This window comes from Salvelinus fontinalis, chromosome 15, assembly GCF_029448725.1.
Source record: "Salvelinus fontinalis isolate EN_2023a chromosome 15, ASM2944872v1, whole genome shotgun sequence".
Taxonomy (NCBI): domain Eukaryota; kingdom Metazoa; phylum Chordata; class Actinopteri; order Salmoniformes; family Salmonidae; genus Salvelinus; species Salvelinus fontinalis.
Genome location: NC_074679.1, coordinates 5,854,568 through 5,876,353, shown reverse-complemented (window position 1 = coordinate 5,876,353; position 21,786 = coordinate 5,854,568). Strand labels below are relative to the sequence as shown.

At 43.4% G+C, this 21,786-nt stretch overlaps 1 pseudogene; it reads right to left on the bottom strand.

The window, feature by feature from the left end:
- Window positions 1-21,733, bottom strand: part of LOC129811323 (extracellular tyrosine-protein kinase PKDCC-like) — a 29,958-nt pseudogene extending 8,225 nt beyond the window's left edge.
- Window positions 21,734-21,786: the final 53 nt, after the last annotated feature.

The window sequence follows — 21,786 nt, the reverse complement described above, 5'->3', positions numbered from 1 at the left end:
TAGTCAGAATATGAATGTCATCTGTTACAAGCAATTATTGACTTCATGGACCTAGTTTCTTAGGCTACATATGTGAATATGGGCTATTTTTAGCACTTTTCTGGTTTGCTTGATTGTTTTTAATGCTTTACTGAGAAGCTTATCAGAGGTAGACTTACTCACTTTATTTACATTGGAGCTGATAGTGCAGGGTGAGCTGCATGAAGTGGTCTTCCTACTAGAGCACACCGCCTCAGTGCTAATAGTGTAACTCAGGTTTACAGGCTCATGTTTACTGCTTACAATAGCTGTAGGATAAACAGATGTATTCGGTGCAATTAGGGGTACATAAATTAAATGACTTACATCGTGTTTGCCAATGCCCCTAAGATCATGTACATTTGATGCAGCATTATGACGACTCATTGTCACAATGGGAGGGATTAACTGAGCTGGTTTTGGATCATTTACCAGTCATTGCTTCAACGCAGCGTTGAAATGCGTGGACAAGGTCCAGGAGCCAAGATGATTTGGATGGACTCCGTCATTCCTGTAGAGTATCTTCTGTTTCCAGAAGGTGTCAAATGTATCAATAAAAGAGACTCCAGCAGAGATACAAGTAGTCTTTTAACCAGATGTGTAATACCAGCAGTCTGTTGAATCGGTCACACCTGTGGCCCAACGATGGTACTGGACCTGATATGATTGGCCATTTTTTGGAGTCTTGTAATGCTAAAATCAGTTCTTTAAAATCCATTTTCAAATGTATATCCAGTACTACTTGAAAGCTCAGTCCAGAAAGCAGTTTACATTTATATTTTAATAATTTAGCAGATGCTCTTATCGATAGTGACTTACAGTTGTGAGTTTATACATTTTCGTACTGGTCCCCCGTGGGAATCAAACCCACAACCCCTGGCGTTGCAAGCTCCATGCTCTACCAACTGAATCACACGCAGTGATCCAGTCAGTCATTGAATTAGTATTTTCTACCCAATGCCTCATCATGCCAACCAGTTCTAACCTAGACAGTAGGGGACCAGGGACCATGAGACTCTCCCGTAGCCCTCCATAACCTGCTTCTACCAGGCCAACCTCAGGCCGATCTTGGCTTATCTCTGGCTCTGCATACCTGCATTCAATAATCCTCCTCTCAATGGAACTCCCGGGAGCTCTCCCAAACAGGGCAAGATGGTTGGTCCCATAACAGGATATTTACTTTGAATTGTTCTCAGGGCTCCTTAGTATTATGGACCTGTTCCATGAGAAAGGGCCTGAAAACAAGGAGCATTTACATGTAAGTCCTATAATGACCTGGCAAGTTGGCACGCATTCCCTGGGCTTTGTGTAAACTTGTCAGGGCACCATATGTCGTGGGATCCGCCCCCGTTGAAATGGGTAACAGATTGAGAAGAGAGGGTGCCGAAAGGAATGCATACACATGCCCACACATTAGTGTGAAGTGTGATTGGCTGGTTGGAGTAGAGACGGGATCAATTCCTATAGCGACGCTATCAAACAGACAGATTCCAAAACACAATATATCAAAGCATTTATAATATTAAACAACAATCTTAAAAATTAAAACAAGCATATTAAAAGTCCAGAACAAAGGCCTCCCGGGTGGCGCAGTGGTCTAAGGCATTGCATCGCAGTGCTAGCTGTGCCACCAGAGACTCTGGGTTCGAGCCCAGGCTCTGTCGCAGCCGACCGCGACTGGGAGGTCCATGGGGCGATGCACAATTGGCCTAGCGTCGTCCGGGTTAGGGAGGGTTTGGCCAGTAGGGATATCCTTGTCTCATCGCGCACTAGCGACTCCTGTGGCGAGCCGGGTGCAGTGCGCGCTAACCGAGGGGGCCAGGTGCATGGTGTTTCCTCCGACACATTGGTGCAGCTGGCTTCCGGGTTGGATGCACGCTGTGTTAAGAAGCAGTGCGGCTTGGTTGGGTTGTGATTCGGAGGACGCATGGCTTCCGACCTTCGTCTCTCCCGAGCCCGTACGGGAGTTGTAGCGATAAGACAAGATAGTAACTACTAACAATTGGATATCACAAAATTGGGGAGAAAAAGGGGGTTAAAAAATAAATAATAATACATTTAAAAGTCCAGAACAGCAAGTAATCATTGAACAGAACCTCTTTCATTGAAAAAAGTTTAACAGGTTCACACCCACAAGGTGTACAAAATAAAACACAAACAATGCAATGATAATTCCATTTTAGCATATGGTTTTAACTTAACTTGGCATTCAAATCAAAGACCATTACGAGGGAACGAAGTGGTTGTGATCATCTAGGTCGACTGCTGTGATGTAAGCACCTATATGCTTCATACCATGCGCAGCCCTCGACGTACAAACCTGTATTCCTACGGAATACCACAAGGCGCATTATCATCAAAGTGTATTTGTATAAGAGTTTGTTTCACTCCCCCCCCTCAGAGAGGGGCTTGGAGTTCTACCATTGGCTCCATGTTGCCTCGCAAACACAACACACAAGGCGGAGGTGGGAACAGAGAGGGCACCATTTTTTCATAATTATACCTGAAGGGAAAATCTGCCAGATCAAACCAGCCACTGAGAAAAAGCACTATAAAATATATCACATTCATTTATTTTCTTCAAAAACAACCCCCCCCCCCCTCCATTTTCCCAACTCCCGTTGTATCACTCCTCATACCATAGTTCCCGGTGAGGCTTTGGTCTTTTTCAAATACACCTCCGAGTTCACATCTGGAACCAGATAGCTGAAACCGCTTCGGAGTGAGGTAAGGAGCCGGCCTGCAGACAAGCAAGGAAAGAAATCAGAAAAAAGATCAGTTCTCCAGTGACTCAGAATGAAAGTAAATCTGAACTGCAGCTTGATATCAGGTTTAAAGTACTCTGCATTAAGGGGATTCAACGTGAATGATTTACTAATTTTAATGACAACAAGGAGTTCCCAAATTTAAATAATCTTGATCTGTAAAAATGTGACTTTAAAAAAGGTGAAATTTGGCATTTTACATCGTTGACTTCCCAAAGCATAATTTTCCAATTCCACCCCTGATGACAACCACGGTTCAGTCAATGTCTTAAGGGTGACAACGAGTGACACTAACCTGTCCACGTCCTCTGGTTGTTCAGGCTGAAGCTAGTGCACTGAGGATGGGAGTTACAGATGAAAGCCGCCTCCTTGGCGCTGTGCACCGACAGCATGCAGCCTTGGTGGTTGTACGAGGGCCAGCATCTGGATTCCATATTTCCAGAGGTGCTGATGCCTCTCATGACTGCATAATCTAATGGGGGGGGGGGAACACCAGAGTCTTTCAGACACGTTGTGGGGCCTGGGCCAAACTTATCTGCTAAACATTGGCATGGGATGTGAATTAGGACCGCCTGGCCTCGCTCCAACCCAACATCAGAACGGAAGTCAACTCATTCACAGTGAGAGGAAGGTGGCAGGGGTGTCGTGTTACGCCATTGGTATTATTTCACCTAAACCTACAAGGCCGGGGCTGGAAATGTTGGGGGGCACTAATTGGGGGGTAAGCGCTTCTGTTGGGGAATTTGTGAGGCAAACAGAGGCTCACTTTAAAAGTGAAAACTTAAGCTGGAAACAAAATGGTGACAGGTTTGAGCTCCAGAAACACAGTGTTCTTTTATAAGAACAATCAGTAGAAGAAATCATCTGGAAAAAAGGGGAGACATTAGGTTTATCTGTTTTGCTTTAGGTCTTGGACAGTGATTCTCCTCTGTATTCTCTCTGGCCCCATAACGTGTCTGAAAGACTCTGGTGTTTCTCCTCGGTCTATGGAGTTCCATCATTTGAACTTGATGCTAAATCAACAAAGACCATTCATAAGACCTATAGGCCCAGGAATCCATTTAGCCTGTAACTGACAACAGGTCAACTGGACAGTTACAGTTTCATTTTAGAACTCATTAGCCAGAACCTAGCTGCTTACAGTGTTAATACATCACAACACTGTTTGTCTAAAACATGATTTAATATCACCAGGCTCAGTCCGCTCAGTCTACTTTCCAGGTTTACGATGATTACTATTCACAATGCAGCTGCATAACCCAGTGCTGGAGCATGGAAATATCACTGCAGGACCTAAGCCAGTCGTTATTGATATTTCATAGAGTGAAGGGCCGGAGGGGAGGGGTCTGGAGCACTGTAAAAGCCATTTAGACCAGAGACACAGCACATTACCTCTGATTAATGATGGAGGCATGTTGTCCAGGTGAATGCCGGACTTGTACAGATGGAGCAAGTCTTCAAAGGCTTCCAACGTGTCATCCACATCACCTTTCATCTCTCCTGGAGAAACACAGGTCAGCACAGGAAAGGCATGAGGGGAAACACCACTGGAATTAGTCATATGGCCTGGTTATATGTGAACAATACTACTTCCCCACACAAATGTGAACAAAGAGTTTTTCCCTGGTCAGGCAGACCCACGTGGTCGGTCAAAACACATGGCCCTATTGTAGTTAGGGCTGTGGCGATCATCAAATGTTGTCAGCTGGTGATTGTCAAGCTAATAACTATCGGTTTCACGGTAATTGACCGTTAATTAACAAACATGTTTAGCATCTCCTGGCTTCCACACATAGCCTACAAGCCACTGATGCAGACCTTTGGAACACCTACATTTAAAAAGGTCTCATAAATCAATTTAATATAGCTGACACCATCACATTAAATCCATTATTTATTTTAGACAGGTCTAAAGAAACATGATATAAAGAAAATGTAGTCCGTTTCAGAATAACATATGTTAAGCCCTGATCTGGCTATGCCACATGGCTGTGGGATACACTAGTTCACTTAGCATACAAGATTTGGTTAGAATTCCATGGCATTATCTCCAATGATTTCATAGTATGAAGAATACAATTGAACAAAGCTGAATAAAATAGAAAGGATACGTTCTATAAATGAATTCCGAGGAAGTGCGCACATTCTGTGTTGAGCGGTTAACAAAAGAAACAGGTCCATTGTGCTTAATTTAGAGTTATTTATGCAACTTTAGTTGTGATACAAATGTTGGGCTACATGTTTAGATTTTTTTACATTCTAAGGCTGCATGATGCAACTAATGATGATTTGAAAAAAGTTTTTTTTTGTGCAGGCTTCACACACTTTATCAGTCTCTCATTCACAATTTGGCAAACATTGATAATATTCTCCCTAGGCTTCGAATTCTCAGCGTTTTGAGGCCAAAGTGGCCGTTATGCCCTTGGGCTGAAGCAACAGATCAGAACGTTTAGCTTAAAATGTTGATCAAATATTAGGCTATTTATTCACATTATAAGTGGCAGTAGGCTAATGGCAGTAGGCTAAAAGCGAGAATAATCCAAAATGCAATCAATTCGCGACAAAACACTGTTCTCAAAAGTGACCGCAAATGTGATTATGTGTGTAATGCTTTATTATAAAGCGGCATTTGTATGGTGAAAATTATCTTCCCCAAACTTGAAACTCACTTGCCGCCTATGTATGCCGGTTAAAATTTACACCTGTTGTAAAGCGGATTAATGTGCTACATTTTAAGACGTTATTTGGCCACTGTAGTTGAGATACAAACCATATAGGCCTATGGGCTAGGCTACATGAGTTGTGCGACTAGGATTTGAAAAAGTTGCAAAAAAAAGGCGTGCTGTTTCTTTCCTTACTGGGCATCATTCAAGTGATAGGCTAATATTGTCACCCATTAGACTATTATTAATTTAATCTTGTCTTTACATGTACTAAATAATTTATGTGTGTGAAATTACTTTTAACTTAGAATGGACCGTTATCATGCATGTCACGACTTCGACCGAGGCAGGCTCTCCTTCCTGTTCGGGTGGCGTTCGGCGGTCGTCGTCACCGGCCTATTAGCTGCCACTGATCCTTTTCTCCCTATGTGTTTATTGGGTGCACCTGTTTTGTATGAGGGTGTAATTAGTTGGGCTTATTAGTCAGCCAGCCCGCACGTTTCTTTGTGCGGGATTGTTAGTTTGTAAGTAGTGGTGTTGGTTTTGTGCTACGTGTTTTCTGGACTGTGTTCCTTTCCCCCCGTGTCTGGGGTTGGTTAAGTAGTACACCCAGTGTGTTAGTAGAGTGGCCTAGTTTGTCCGTGTTCCTTTAAAACCTGTTTGGGCTGCAAGCCCGACGTCGGTACAAATATGACAACAGCTGCAGGGCGCGAAATTCAAAATCTATTTTTTTTAAATATTTAACTTTCACACATTAACAAGTCCAATACAGCATTTGAAAGATAAACATCTTGTCAATCCAGCCAACATGTCCGATTTTTTAAATGTTTTACAGAGAAAACACCACATATATTTATGTTAGCTCACCACCAAATAAAAAAGTGGACAGACACGTATGATTATGATTATGATGTATGAATTATGATTCAAGTAGCATGCACAAGCCAACCTAAATAACCTAGAACCAACCTAAAGAACCTAGAAAAAACTACCTTAGATGACAGTCCTATAACATGTTATACAATAAATCTATGTTTTGTTCATAAAATGTGCATATTTTAGCTATAAATCAGTTTTACATTACTGCTCCCATCATTGCTACAGCATAGCTACAGTCTGAAATCACACGGGAGTAGCCAGAGAAAATACAGACACCAACGTCAACTACTAATTACACCTCATAAAACATTTCAGAAAAACATATGGTGGATAGCTAATGAAAGACAAATATCGTGTGAATAGAGCCAATATTTCCGATTTTTGAAGTGTTTTACAGCGAAAACACAATATATCGTTATATTAGCTTACAACATTAGCTAGCATACGGCAGCATTGATTCTAGTCAAGCGCTAGCATAGCACAGTTCGACAGATATATGAAAAAGCATCCCAAATTGGGTCCTTATCTTTGTTGATATTCCATCAGAATGTTGTAACGGGGTCCATTGTCCAGTACAGTCTTTAGTTGGGTTCCAGAACGAAATATTTCCCTCTTTGGTTAGCAAGCACAATGGCCGTGTGGCGCTAATCTGTCTTTCTTCAAAAAATTCTTCCGTCGCATCACATCTAAAGTCCAGAATAAATTGCAATAATATAATTAAAGTATATTGAAAAAACATACTTTAGGATGATTTTGTGACATGTATCAAATAATATCGTAGGCAGAGGTCATATTCACCTTTAACGAGCGTATTCCAGGAGCCGAGTCCAGGTTCTGCCTCGCGCCCGGAAAAAAAATTAAACTGCGCAGGTCTCACAAGAAGATGTTGTATTCAGTCCCTGGAAGAGATATTCGACTCCTTTCAACTCTCACTTCCGCATTACACCCAGATGAAGGCGTATGACGTGTTTCTACGGTCCTAAGTGTCATGACCTTTTATAGACAAGGTCTTAAAGAGAGACATAGCATTTTGGAAATCTCAATTCTGGATAGGAAATGGGCTGTAAAAATAGTTCTGTTCAACTTAGAGCAATAATTCAAACGTTTTTAGAAACTATAGACTGTTTTCTATCCAATAATAGTAAATATGTGCATATTGGAAGATCAAAAATTTCTTAAGAGGCCGTTTGAAAATGTGCGCATATTTTCCAGTTTTTTCAATATTCACCCTGCAGCCATAAGAAGTTAAAGAACATTTGTATTGGCACCTGCTGTTTCCTGCGCTTTGACTCCACACTCCGACACCCAGGCCTTACAATGCACCTGTCTCCGAACAGCGGCAGAAAAAAAATACATAATCTATGCACTTAAACAGCAAATGGAGGACACTTTCCCCGTGGTTCAATTTCATGCCAGCCAGGTAGGCTATTAAATTAAGAATACTCCTGTTGTAAAGCGAAGAAATATGCTTAATATTAGGAAAGTTGAGAAATATAGTAGGCCTAGCCTATAAAAAACTGACGGGATCCTCCTCTTTTTATTAGAGGCCATCAGAATTCTGTTGTTTTCTCAGGCAATTGCATAGCCTACAGAAATGTTGCACAACATGAGCTCATAGGTTCTCATGAAGTGTTTGATTTGATTTTTGATTACATTTGCATTAATGTGAGAATGATTAGAGGGACAATAGAGTGCTGAGTACCAGGCAGTTAGCAAGTTTGGTAGGCTACTAATGACCATCAGCAGCATCGGAGCTTGGAGAAGCCTAGTTACCATGACTAAACGATCACATGGAATATGACTGCGGTAATACGGTCTCTGTAACAGCCCTAGGCCTAGTTATATTCATATGCAGTGGGGGGAAGAAAAAAAACACATCAAAGTGCAGGGCCTACAGTTGTAGGGAAAAACTCTGGGCTCTAACATATGAAAGGCCATATTATGTCTTTCCAGAGGAATAATAGTAATGGCGGGTCATGTTCAGTAGCGCTGGGAAATGCAAGGGACCTCACAATACGATATTATTATGATACTTAGGTGCCGATAAGATATGTATTGCGATTCTCCTAATTCTATATGTATTGCGATTCTATACTGTGATTTTATTTGCGATTCGATGTTCCAAACATATTGCTCACCATTTCTCTGTCTGCTGCAGAGGGACAAGAGAGAGCCATGAGAAAACTAGTTTTGATCAGTCAAGGAAATAAACGTTTTGAAAATAAAATGGCTCCCTATTTAAAAAGAAGATGGAGAACGAGCTATGAAGGAAAAATACTAGTTTGTGCAGGTACAGCGAACCAGCACAAAAATAATACTGCGATATTGACAAAACAATGCGATACGACATATCATCAAAAATAATATCCCGATACGTAACTGTATCGATCCCGCCCATCACTAATGTTCAGTCTACTCCAGTCCTCACCCGTTGAGTTCATGATGTGATCCACCAGATGTCTCAGAGCAGCTGGGGCTTGGTGAGGCAACAGGTAGGTGAAGAAATACCTGAGGCGGGGCAAAAGAAACACTTCTCATTCAGACAAGTCGCGTCACATATGTCACGCAATGTTGACTCCTCATCACAACAAATGTGAGGTAAACCTGTCAGGATCATGAGTGAATAAATGTAGTCTTCAAAATGGAACAAAGCGAGGTATGATCTAACTAAACCAACAAAGAGTGGGACTATAATGCAACATAACATTTACCTTACCAATGGTTCTTGTTTTTTACTAAGGGGCTGGTTTCCTGGACTTAGATTAAGCCTATACCTGTACTTAAATTCACTTTCAATTAAGATTCTCCATTGAGCTGTTTGTTACTGTAGGATAAGCTTAAACTTCATCTGGGTCTGAGAAACTAGCAATGAAATGACTACATCTCACCAATCTAGCAAAACACTTTAAAATATATTTTTTACCGGTGTTAAGTTTAACAATGGGAGTGCAGCTAGCTGTATTACCTGTAGGCGTTGTAGAGATTCCTCATCGCATTAAGGCCCTCACATACTCCCTGGGCCGAGCAGGGCTGGCTGAAGTTACGGAGGGGGAACTGTAAGACACAGTCCTGGTCCGTCTGACAGGTGGGCCCTGTCACGCTAGCATCGTCTAGGTCTGTTAGTTTCAGCTCCCCAGACACCATGACGAACTGACGGGGTTGGAAGTCCAACAGAGCCACGGAGCCCAGAGGGGAGTGGGAGAGGAAGTGGAGGAGCCTCACCAAGCCCAAACAAACCTGAGGTAAAATATGTGCAGGTTTGATGATGTTGTTTAAGTTATGGTTGTCATGGTCTACTCTGTTTTTCATTGACATGTATGTCATGTACATCGTAATTCATGATGATGATGATTTCATCATATGTGTTGTTTAGACTGTCAGCTGTGGTAGGTACAAAATGTGTGCAAGAAAATACTAACATGTCTAACAACTTACTAATACAGTGTTGTTACAAGAGCAATTACAGGCGTACCACAGTACACAGGTTTAAGAGCAGTAAGGGAAAAGGGGGATACCTAGTCAGTACAACTGAATGCATTCAACTGAAATGTGTCTTCTGCATTTAACCCAACCCTTCTGAATCAGAGAGGTGCTGCCATAATCGACATCCACGTCTTCGGCACCCAGTGGGTTAACAGTGGGTTAACTGCCTTGCTCATGGGCAGAAAGACCGATTTTTACCTTGTCAGCTCGTGGATTCGATCCAGCAACCTTTCGGTTACTGGCCCAATGCTCTAACCACTAGGCTACCTGCCTCCCCCATAACCCATCCAGTTTCTTGAACGTCTCTCAGTGCAGCCGCACCACTATAAAAAGAAGAGTTGGGTGAAAGACTGATGGACTCTTCGCCATGTGTTTGATCACACGGACTGGAACTGGGAAATGTTCCGGGTCACCTCTAAGTTCATCAGGAAGTGCGTAGAGGATATTGTTCCTACTGTGACAATTGTAACTTATCCAAACCAAAAACATGTGAAAGATGGCAGCATTCTCGCAAAAATTAAAGTGCGAACCACCGCATTTAACCATGGCAAAATGACTGGGAACATAGACGTGTAGAAAAAGACCAGCTATGACCTCCGTAAGGCAATCAAAGAGGCAAAACGACAGTGGAGTTGCTATTAAATGTCTCAGACACAAGAGATTGTGGCAGGGACTCCAGACAATCACGGATTATAAAGAGAAAGCCAGCCACGTTGCGAACACCAATGCCTCACTCCTGGACAAGCTAAACACCTTTTCCCGCTTGAGGACACCGAGTTGCCGACGTGGGCCCCCGCCGTTCACGAGGACTGTGTGCTCCCGATCTCCAGACGAGGACTGTGTGCTCTCAATGGCTGATGTGATTAAGACATTCAAGCGTGTTAACCCTCACAAGGCTGTCGGCCCAGACGGCATCCCAACATGGGTCCTTAGAGCTGGCTGGAGTGTTTACGGACATATTCAATCTCTCCCTATACCAGTCTGTTGTCCCCACTTGCTCCATTATTGGGGCCTCCCGAGTGGCACAACAGTCTAAGGCACTGCATCACAGTGCTTGAGGCGTCACTACAGACCCGGGTTCAATCCTGGGATGTGTCGCAGCCAGTCGCGACCGGGAGACCCATGAGGCGGCGCACAATTGGCCCAGCGTCGCCTGGGTTAGGGGGAGGGTTTCGTCGGCCGGGATGTCTTTTTCCTATCGCGCACTAGCTACTCCTGTGGTGGACCAGGCGCATGCACGCTGACACAGTCGCCAGTTGTACGGTGTTTCCTCCTACACATTGGTGTGGCTGGCTTCCGGGTTAAACAAGCAGTGTCAAGAAGTAGTGCGGCTTGGCCGGGTCGTGTTTCGGGGGACGCAGAGCTCTCGAACTTCGCCTCTCCTGGGTCTGTACGGGAGTTGCAGCGATGGGACAAGACTGTAACTACCAATTGGATATCACGAAAAAGGGGTAAAAAATAAAAAATAAAATGTATATAAAAAATGGTTCATTGACTACATATCTGTAGTGACACCTCTAGCACTGAGATGCAGTGCCTTAGACCGCTGTGCCACTCGGGAGCCCCAAATTAAGCTCAGGGCTCTGGGTCTGAACCCCTCCTTGTGCAACTAAGTCCTAGACTTTCTTGACAGGACGACCCCAGGTGTTGAAGGCAGGCAACAAAACCTTTGCCATGCTGATCCTCAACAAGGGGGGACCCCACAGGAGTGTGTGCTCAGCCCCCTCCTGTACTCTCTGTTCACCCATGACTGTGTGGTTACACACGTTTCCAACTCAATCATCAAGTTTGCTGACAACACAACAGCGGTAGGCCTGATTACTAACAATGACGAGACAACCTACAGACAGGAGGTGAGAGCCCTGGCAGAGCGGTACCAGGAAAATAACCTCTCCCTCAACAAAACAAAGGAGCTGATCGTGGACTACAGGAGACAGCAGAGAGAGCATCCCCCATCCACATCGACGGGGCCGCTGTGGAGAAGGTTAAAAACTTCACTGAGTACCTGAAATGGTACCTCCACACTGATACTGTGGTGAAGAAGGCAAACAGCGCATCTTCAACCTAATTAATCTTGGCCCCTAAGACCCTTACAAGCACTCTGTCAGGCTGTATCACTGCCTGGTATGGCAACTGCACTGCCCGCAACCGCAGGGCCCTCTCCAGATGATGGTTTGGTCAGCCCAACGCGTCACCGGGGGCACACTGCCTGCCCTACAGGACATCGACAGTGCATTTGGAACGTGTTCAGACCCCTCTACTTTTTCCACATTTTGTTAGGTTACAGCCTTGTTCTAAAATTGATTAAATAGTTTTTTTTCCTCATCAATCTACACACAAAACCTCATAATGACAAGCAAAAACAGGTCTTTAGGTTTTTTTGCAAATGTATTTAAAATAAAAAACTCATATCACATAAATATTCAGACCCTTTACTCAGTACTTTGTTATTAAAGCACCTTTGGCAGCGATTACAGCCTCGAGTCTTCTTGGGTATGACGCTACAAGCTTGGCACACCTGTATTTGGGGAGTTTCTCCCATTTTTCTCTGCAGGTCCTCTCAAGCTCTGTCAAGTTGGATGCAGGTCTTCTAAAGGTTTGTCAAGTGTATCCTGTTTCCATAACTAATGGAAACAGGACGCACCTGAGCTCAAGTTCAAGTCTCATTGCAAAGGGTATGAATACTTATGTAAATAAGGTATTTGTTGTTCATATTTAATACATATGCTAAAATTTCTAAAAACCTGTTTTTGTTTTGCCAATATGGGGTATTGTGTGTAGATTGATGAGGAATACAATTAATTTAATCAATTTTAGAATAAGGCTGTAAGGTAACAAAATGTGGAAAAAGTCAAAGGGGTCTGAATACTTTCTGAAGGCGCTGTAATATTATTTATATTCAAGTCGAGGCGGTCGGTCACATATTTATATTCTGGACTCTGATATTGCTCGTTCAGATGTTTTTAATATCTTGACTTTTTTTTTCTTTTTTAAAATTGAGATTATTTGTGTATTAGTATTGTACTGTTAGACATTTACTGAAACACAAGCATTTTGCTACACTTGCTTTGACATCTGTTAATCTGTGTATGCGACAAATAAGCTTTGAGGGACCAGGCACCTCACCCTTACTGTTACTCATTTCTCACCTTCACGGATCCCCAAATTACTACCCGTGATGACTCTTCACCGTGTATTCTAATGAGCATATACTGTACTTGCAAACAGGAACCCTTCTGGATGTATACACATGAACATGCATGCATGTTCTCTCACACACAAAACGCACACACACAGACAATCTGTGTCACGCACACACAATCAGTGTCACACACAGACAATCAGTGTCACGCACACACACAGACAATCAGTGTCACACACAGACAATCAGTGTCACACACAGACAATCAGTGTCACACACAGACAATCAGTGTCACACACAGACAATCAGTGTCACGCACACACACAGACAATCAGTGTCACACACAGACAATCAGTGTCACACACACACAGACAATCAGTGTCACACACACACAGACAATCAGTGTCACACACAGACAATCAGTGTCACACACAGACAATCAGTGTCACACACAGACAATCAGTGTCACACACAGACAATCAGTGTCACACACAGACAATCAGTGTCACGCACAGACAGACATATATGGGGCACTACGCACACTAGAAAATAGTAGAGGGCTTAAGGCGTGAGAGAGGAGGCCGACATTCAAGATCCCCCTGAGCACCGACATCTGTCTCTTCAGCGTATTTTATCAGGCCCCGTTGGAATGAAGATGGGGACTGGGTTAATCCACTCCAGGCTAAGAATGTCATCCTCCCAGCAGCAGCTCCTTCTCCAACCCCCCGGGCCCCCTATCATCCACCCCAGGTATGCCCCAGTGGGAGCCAGGGGACGGGCTGTTCCTGATTAGCACTTTCTCCAGAGATGTGGAGGAGGAGTGCAGTAGAGAGAGAGATTGAGTGTGTCTGTGTGTCAGAGACAGCAAGAGAGAGAGAGAGAGAGCAGAGAGAGAAGTTAGAGAAAGAGCAGAGCAAACGAGAGAGAGCAGAGAGAGCGAAGTGGGAAAGAGAGCAGAGTGAGAGAGAAAAGAGAGCGAGGCAGAGAGAGAGCAGAGAGAGCGAAGTAGGAAAGAGAGCAGAGTGAGAGAGAAAAGAGAGCGAGGCAGAGAGAGAGCAGAGAGAGCGAAGTAGGAAAGAGAGCAGAGTGAGAGAGAAAAGAGAGCGAGGCAGAGAGAGATATAATTTGGTGCTTCTGTCCCCAGCCAAGGAGGGCCTACAGCAGCACCTAGATCTTCTACACAGATTGTCAGACCTGGGCCCTGACAGTAAATCTCAGTAAGAGAAAAATAATGGTGCTCCGAAAAAGGTCCAGTTGCCTGGACCACAAATACAAATTCCATCTAGACACCGTTGCCCTAGAGCACACACAAAAACTATACGTGCCTCGGCTAACTTCCACAAAGCTTTGAATGATCTGAGAGACAAGGTAAGAAGGGCCTTCTACACCATCAAAAGGAACATCAAATTCGACATACCAATTAGGATCTGGCAAAAAAATACTTCAATCAGTTATAGAACCCATTGCCCTTTATGGTTGTGAATGTCTGGGGTCGACTCACCAACAAAGAATTCACAAAATGGAACAAACACCAAATTGAGACTTTGCATGCAGAATTATACAAATATATCCTCCTCGTACAACGTAAAACACCAAATAATGCATGCAGAGCAGAATAAGGCCGATACACGCTAATGATCAAAATCCAGAAAAGAGCTGATAAATTCTACAACCACCTAAAAGGAAGCAATTCCCAAACCTTACATAACAAACCCATCACCTACAGATAGGGGATCTTCTCCAGGTTCATCTAAGAAAGCTGGTCGCGGGGCTTTGTTCACAAACAGAGCACCAGGACAGCAACACAATTACACCCAACCATATCATGAGAAAACAAAAATATAATATTTGACACATTGGAATGAATTCACAAAAAAACAGAGCAAACTATAATGCTATTTGGTCCTAAACAGAAAGTACATAGTGGCAGAATACCTGACCACTGGGACTGACTCAAAATTAAGGAAAGCTATGACTGTGTACAGACTTAGTGAGCATAGCCTTGCTATTGAGAAAGGCCGGCATAGGCAGACCTGGCTCTCAAGAGAAGAAAGGCTATGTGCACACTGCCCACAAAATGAGGTGGGAACTGAGCTGCACTTCCTAACCTCCTGCCAAATGTATGACCATAGACAAGACACTTATTTCTCTCAGATTACACAGACCCACAAAGAATAATAAAACGTATCACATTTTTATAAACTCCCACATCTATTGGGTGAAATACCAGTGTGCTATCACAGCAGCAAGATGTGTGACCTGTTGCCTCAAGAAAAGGGCCACCAGTGAAGAACAAACACCATCGTAAATACAACCCATTTTTTTTTCTCCCCCTTTTGTACTTAAACTATTTGCACATCGTTACAACAACGTACAGTGTATTATGAAAGTATTCCGACCCCTTCACTTTTCCCACATTTTGTTACGTTACATTCGTATTTCTACAATTGATTAAATTGTTTATCCTCAAATCTACACACACTACCCCATAATGACAAAGCAAAAACAGGTTTTATGAAATCTTTGCAAATTTGTTACAAAAAAAATGGAAATATCACATTTACATAAGTATTCAAAGCCTTTACTCAGTACTTTGTTGAAGCACCTTTGACAGTGATTACGGACTTGAGACACTACAAGCTTGGCACACGTTTGGAGAGTTTCTCCTATTCCTCTCTGCAGATCCTCTCAAGCTCTGTCAGGTTTGACAGGGAGTGTTGCTGCACAGTTATTTTCAGATCTCTCCAGAGATGTTCGATCAGGTTCAAGTCCGGCTTCTGGCTGGGCTACTCAAGGATATTCTGGGACTTGATCCGAAGTCACTCCTGCGTTGTCTTGGCTGTGTGCTTAGGGTTGTTGTCTTGTTGGAAGGTGAACTTTCGCCCCAGTCTGAGGTCCTGAGAGCTCTGGAGTAGGTCTTCATAAAGGATCTCTCTGTACTTTGCTTCGTTCATATTTCCCTCAATCCTGACTAGTCTCCCAGTCCCTGCTGCTGAAAAACATCCCCACAGAATGATGCTGCCACCCCCACTATGCTTCACCGTAGGAATGGTGCCAAGTTTCCTACAGATGTGACGCTTGGCATTCAGGCCAAAGATTTCAAACTTGATTTCATCAGAACAGAGAATCTTGTTTCTCATGGTCTGAGAGTCCTTTAGGTGCCTTTTGGCAAACTCTAAGCGGGCTGTCGTGTCTTTTACTGAGGAGTGGCTTCCGTCTGGCCACTCTACCATAAAGGCCTGATTGGTGGAGTGCTGCAGAGATGGTTGTCCTTCTATAAGGTTCTCCCATCTCCACAGAGGAACTCTAGAGCTCTATCAGAGTGACCATCGCGTTCTTGGTCACCTCCCTGACTAAGGCCCTTCTCCCCCGTTTGGTCAGTTTGGCCAAGCGGCCAGCTTTAGGAAGAGTCTTGGTGGTTCTAAACTTCTTCCATTTAAGAATGATGGAGGCCACTGTGTTCTTGGGGACCTACAATGCTGCAAACATTTTTTGGTACCCTTCCCCAGATCTGTGCCTCGACATAATCCTGTCTCGGAGCTCTACTGACAATTCCTTCGACCTCATGGCTTGGTTTTTGCACTGTCAACTGTGGGACCTTATATATAGACAGGTGTGTGCCTTTCCAAATCATTTCTGAATAAAAATCTAAGTTTATTTGTCACGTGCGCCGAATACAACAGACCTTACAGTGAAATTCTTACTTACAGGCTCTAACCAATAGCGCAAAAAAGGTATTAGGTGAACAATAGGTAGGTAAAGAAATAAAACAACACTAAAAAGACAGGCTATATACAGTAGTGAGGCTATAAAAGTAGCGAGGCTACATACAGACACCTGTTAGTCAGGCTGATTGAGGTAGTATATACATGTAGATATGGTTATAGAGAGAGAACAGTCTATGACTGGGGTGGCTGGGGTCTTTGACAATTTTTAGGGCCTTCCTCTGACACCGCCTGGTGTAGAGGTCCTGGATGGCAGGAAGCTTATCCCCAGTGATGTACTGGGCCGTTCGCACTACCCTCTTTAGTGCTTTGCGGTCAGAGGCATAGCAGTTGCCGTACTAGGCAGTGATGCAACCAGTCAGGATGCTCTCAATGGAAGGCTACCGAAAGTTAAACAATTTAAAGGCAATGCTACCAAATACTAATTGAGTGTATGTAAACTTCTGACCCACTGGGCATGTGATGAAAAAAATAAAAGCTGAAATAAATAATTCTAACATTATTCTGAAATTTCACATTCTTAAAATAAAATGGTGTTCCTAACTGACCTAAGACAGGGAATTTTTACTAGGATTAAATGTCAGGAATTGTGAAAAACTGAGTTTAAATGTATTTGGCTAAGGTGTACAGTCGTGGCCAAAAGTTTTGAGAATGACACAAATATTCATTTTCACAAAGTCTGCTGCATCAGTTTGTATGATGGCAATATGCATATACTCCAGAATGTTATGAAGAGTGATCAGATGCATTGAAATTGATTGCAAAGTCCCTCTTTGCCATGCAAGTGAACTGAATCCACAAAAAAAAATTCCACTGCATTTCAGCCCTGCCACAAAAAGGACCAGCTGACATGTCAGTGATTCTCTTGTTAACACAGGTGTGAGTGTTGACAAGGACAAGGCTGGAGATCCCTCTGTCATGCTGATTGAGTTTGAATGACAGACTGGAAGCTTCAAAAGGAGGGTTTTGCTTGGAATCATTGATCTTCCTCTGTCGACCATGGTTACCTGCAATGAAACATGTGCCGTCATCATTGCTTTGCACAAAAAGGGCTTCACAGGCAAGCATATTGCTGCCAGTAAGATTGCACCTAAATCAACCATTTATCGGATTAACAAGAACTTCAAGGAAAGCGGATCAATTGTTGTGAAGAAGGCTTCAGGGTGCCCAAGAAAGTCCAGCAAGCGCCAGGACCGTCTCCTAAAGTTGATTCAGCTGCGGGATCGGGGCACCACCAGTACAGAGCTTGCTCAGGAATGGCAGCAGGCAGGTGTGAGTGCATCTGCACGCACATTGAGGCGAAGACTTTTGGAGGATGGCCTGGTGTCAAGAAGGGCAGCAAAGAAGCCATTTCTCTCCAGGAAAAACATCAGGGACAGACTGATATTCTGCAAATGGTACAGGGATTGGACTGCTGAGGACTGGGGTAAAGTCATTTTCTCTGATGCATCCCCTTTCCGATTGTTTGGGGCATCCGGAAAAAAGCTTGTCCGGAGAAGACAAGGTGAGCGTTACCATCAGTCCTGTGTCATGCCAACAGTAAAGCATCCTGAGACCATTCATGTGTGGGGTTGCTTCTCAGCCAAGGGAGTGGGCTCACTCACAATTTTGCCTAAGAACACAGCCATGAATAAAGAATGGTACCAACACATCCTCCGAGAGCAACTTCTCCCAGCCATCCAGGAACAGTTTGGTGACGAACAATGCCTTTTCCAGCATGATGGAGCACCTTGCCATAGGCAAAAGTGATAACTAAGTGGCTCGAGCAACAAAACATCGATATTTTGGGTCCATGGCCAGGAAACTCCCCAGACCTTAATCCCATTAAGAATGTGTGGTCAATCCTCAAGAAGCGGGTGAACAAACAAAAACCCACACATTCTGACCAACTCCAAGCATTGATTATGCAAGAATGGGGGTGGATGTCAGGATGTGGCCCAGAAGTTAATTGACAGCATGCCAGGGCCTATTGCAGAGGTCTTGAAAAAGAAGGGTCAACACTGCAAATATTGATTCTTTGCATCAACTTCATGTAATTGTCAATAAAAGCCTTTGACACTTATGAAATGCTTGTAATTATACTTCAATATTCCATAGTAACATCTGACAAAAATATCTTAAGACACTGAAGCAGCAAACTTTGTGGAAATTAATATTTGTGTCATTCTCAAAACCTTTGGCCACGACTATGTAAACTTCCGACTTCAACTGTATTTCCCATGCCAATAAAGCCCTTTGAATTGAGAGAGAGAACTGAGAGAGAAAGGCTAGTGCCTAAAGTTTTTCGTACCCGAAAGCGTTCCTCCCAGGGGCTCTGTAGTAGCTGGATCATCTGCAGTGGGATGCCCTGCTCCAAGATGGCTGTGATACCACCTGCCCCTTTACTGTCCTCGCGGTGGCCTCGGAGCTACAGGGGGGAAATAGTGCAGTATAACCTATCAGGAGAGAATTATCAGAAAGCAGCATAACTGTTTCAACACGTTCTCAGGGCAAACCAGTACAATGTGCTCTATTACTTTGGTCTGTTACAGTGAATAGATAACTGTTTTGTTTAATTTATTTAACTAAGCAAGTCAGTTCAAAACAAATTCTTATTTACAATGAAGGCCTACCCCGGCCAAACCCAGACTACACTGGGCCAATTGTGTGCCGCCCTATGGGACTCCCGATCACGGCTTGTTGTGATACAGCCTGGATTCGAACCAGGGTGTCTGCAGTGACGTCTCAAGCACTGAGATGCAGCACTTTATACCGCTGCACCACTCAGGAGCAAAGTGTGTTCATCAAGGTAGTCATCACAGTAGCCTACAACTACAGTTACGACCGCTTACAATCAAGTTGCAAATTAGACTGTAATGGATTGATGAAATAGACTTGGTGGATTTTTAGAGCAATGGGCAGAGTAGCCAACAGAGGGACACTGTATCTCCTCCAGCTGCTGATGCAGAACTGCGACCCAAGGTCAGGAGAGGTTCAAGAGGAAATACATTGGAAGGTCCTGCAGATGCACATGTAACGGATGTGAAATGGCTAGCTAGTTAGCGGGTACGCGCTAGTAGCATTTCAATCAGTTATGTCACTTGCTCTGAGACATTAAGTAGGGTTGCCCCTTGCTCTGCAAGGGCCGCGGCTTTTGTGGAGCGATGGGTAACGACGCTTCGTGGGCGACCGTTGTTGATGTGTGCAGAAGGTCCCTGGTTCGCGCCCGTGTCGGGGCGAGGGGACGCCGTAAAGTTATATCTGTTACATTGATGCTGTTGACCCGGATCACTGGTTGCTGCGGAAAAGGAGGAGGTTGAAAGGGGGGTGAGTGTAACGGATGTGAAATGGCTAGCTAGTTAGCGGGTACGAGCTAGTAGCATTTAAATCAGTTACGTCACTTGCTCTGAGACATTAAGTAGGGTTGCCCCTTGCTCTGCAAGGGCCGCGGCTTTTGTGGAGCGATGGGTAACGACGCTTCGTGGGCGACCGTTGTTGATGTGTGCAGAAGGTCCCTGGTTCGCGCCCGTGTCGGGGCGAGGGGACGACGTAAAGTTATATCTGTTACACACATTGAGGCTTTTCATCCATTTTACACATGCAGCAGAGCATAATAGACACAGAGAACGGGATAGCTCCTTAAATAGGCAACTAAGTCACACTGATGGGCTGGAAGTGTCTAGTTTTCTAACACTGTAGGTCATGGTTTTTTTTAAGGCAGGGCTATGTTGTGTGTTTGTGTAAGCTTCTGACACCTTGATTAGTCTATGGAGATCAATAAAGTTATATTCTATTTTTTAGGCAATGTATGTATTTATTCAATGAATACCCTTTTCGCGTACCTTGATGATGTTTGGATGTTGCAGTCTCTGCAGCAAAACTATTTCTTTTTTTTCAGTTTTGAAAGACAGGAGCTTGTGACAGCCCAAGGGGGGTCTTTAAAATCCGCGAGACATCTCCCCATGTCAATTCCTTTATCGTACACAGTCTTCAACGCGACAGAATGTCCCTCCGATAGCACATCTTTGAGCACTATTCTGGTATAACCAGAACCAAGGATATCCACAGCTTTCATATCAACAAGCTGATTCACAGCCAATATGATCCTTATTCGTTCTAATAGATTCAATGGAAACTTCACTCTCATTCTCCAAACTAATATCCAAAAAGATTACTTTCAAATGATTGATGTTGCGCAAAATGTACGTATTCATCCAACAACCTCTCTACCCCAGAATAGATGAGGAAAGGGAGGATTTCCTTGCCTAGTTGAAAATACCTAGTTGTAAATCAGTCTCTGATTACAGGGGAATCACCCACCTGGTGTCCCAGTTGTAAATAAGTCCCTGATTACAGGGGAATCAAACACCACGATACATTGAAAATAACAGTTTGATGATTGTCAGTCTAAACTAAAAAAGGTCAAATGAGATTATGTTGATTTTTATATGTAAAAATACAAATGTATTACATATAAAAATCAACATGCTATTTCATTGTGAGATAAGATAGGTAAACATCTTCATGCAGATGGATGGAGTAACCATAGCAACACACCTTCCTAGTCTGTTTTTAGATGGCTTTTTTTTTTAAATGGCACCATGCACAGTATTCATCAGCAAAATGGCATTATCTTCTTACGGGTACAAGGGCAGAGGAACAATAGCTAGCCAATTGCCAGGGAAAATGAACTGGAAATATACTTGGATGAAAGCCCTGCAGTTCTGCTTGCAATTACTTTAACTAACTATAGGTCTAATTAAAAATGTAACCGTTGAATTATTAACCATTACTTTCTATCCTAGACTGAAGGTCAGACGTGATGATTCATTGTGAAATATTGTTCACAGTTCAGCACTTCCCTTACTGAAATATACAATATACCTTGTTGCTCATTTGGGAACCATCATCACAATTCTCATAGCATGCCTTTTAATACTCCTGGCCCTTTATCTTCCTATCTCATGTTCATAAGCAACATCTTGCCTTTGGGACCCTCTTGTATCCCTTATTAGGGCAATCTTTCCGCTCTGTCTTGAGCTGTATCCAGGACATAAATAAAACATTTTTGCTCGCATCACTACTCACCGAGAAGAAATCTGTCACAGGAAATTACCATGGGTGTCGTTTCG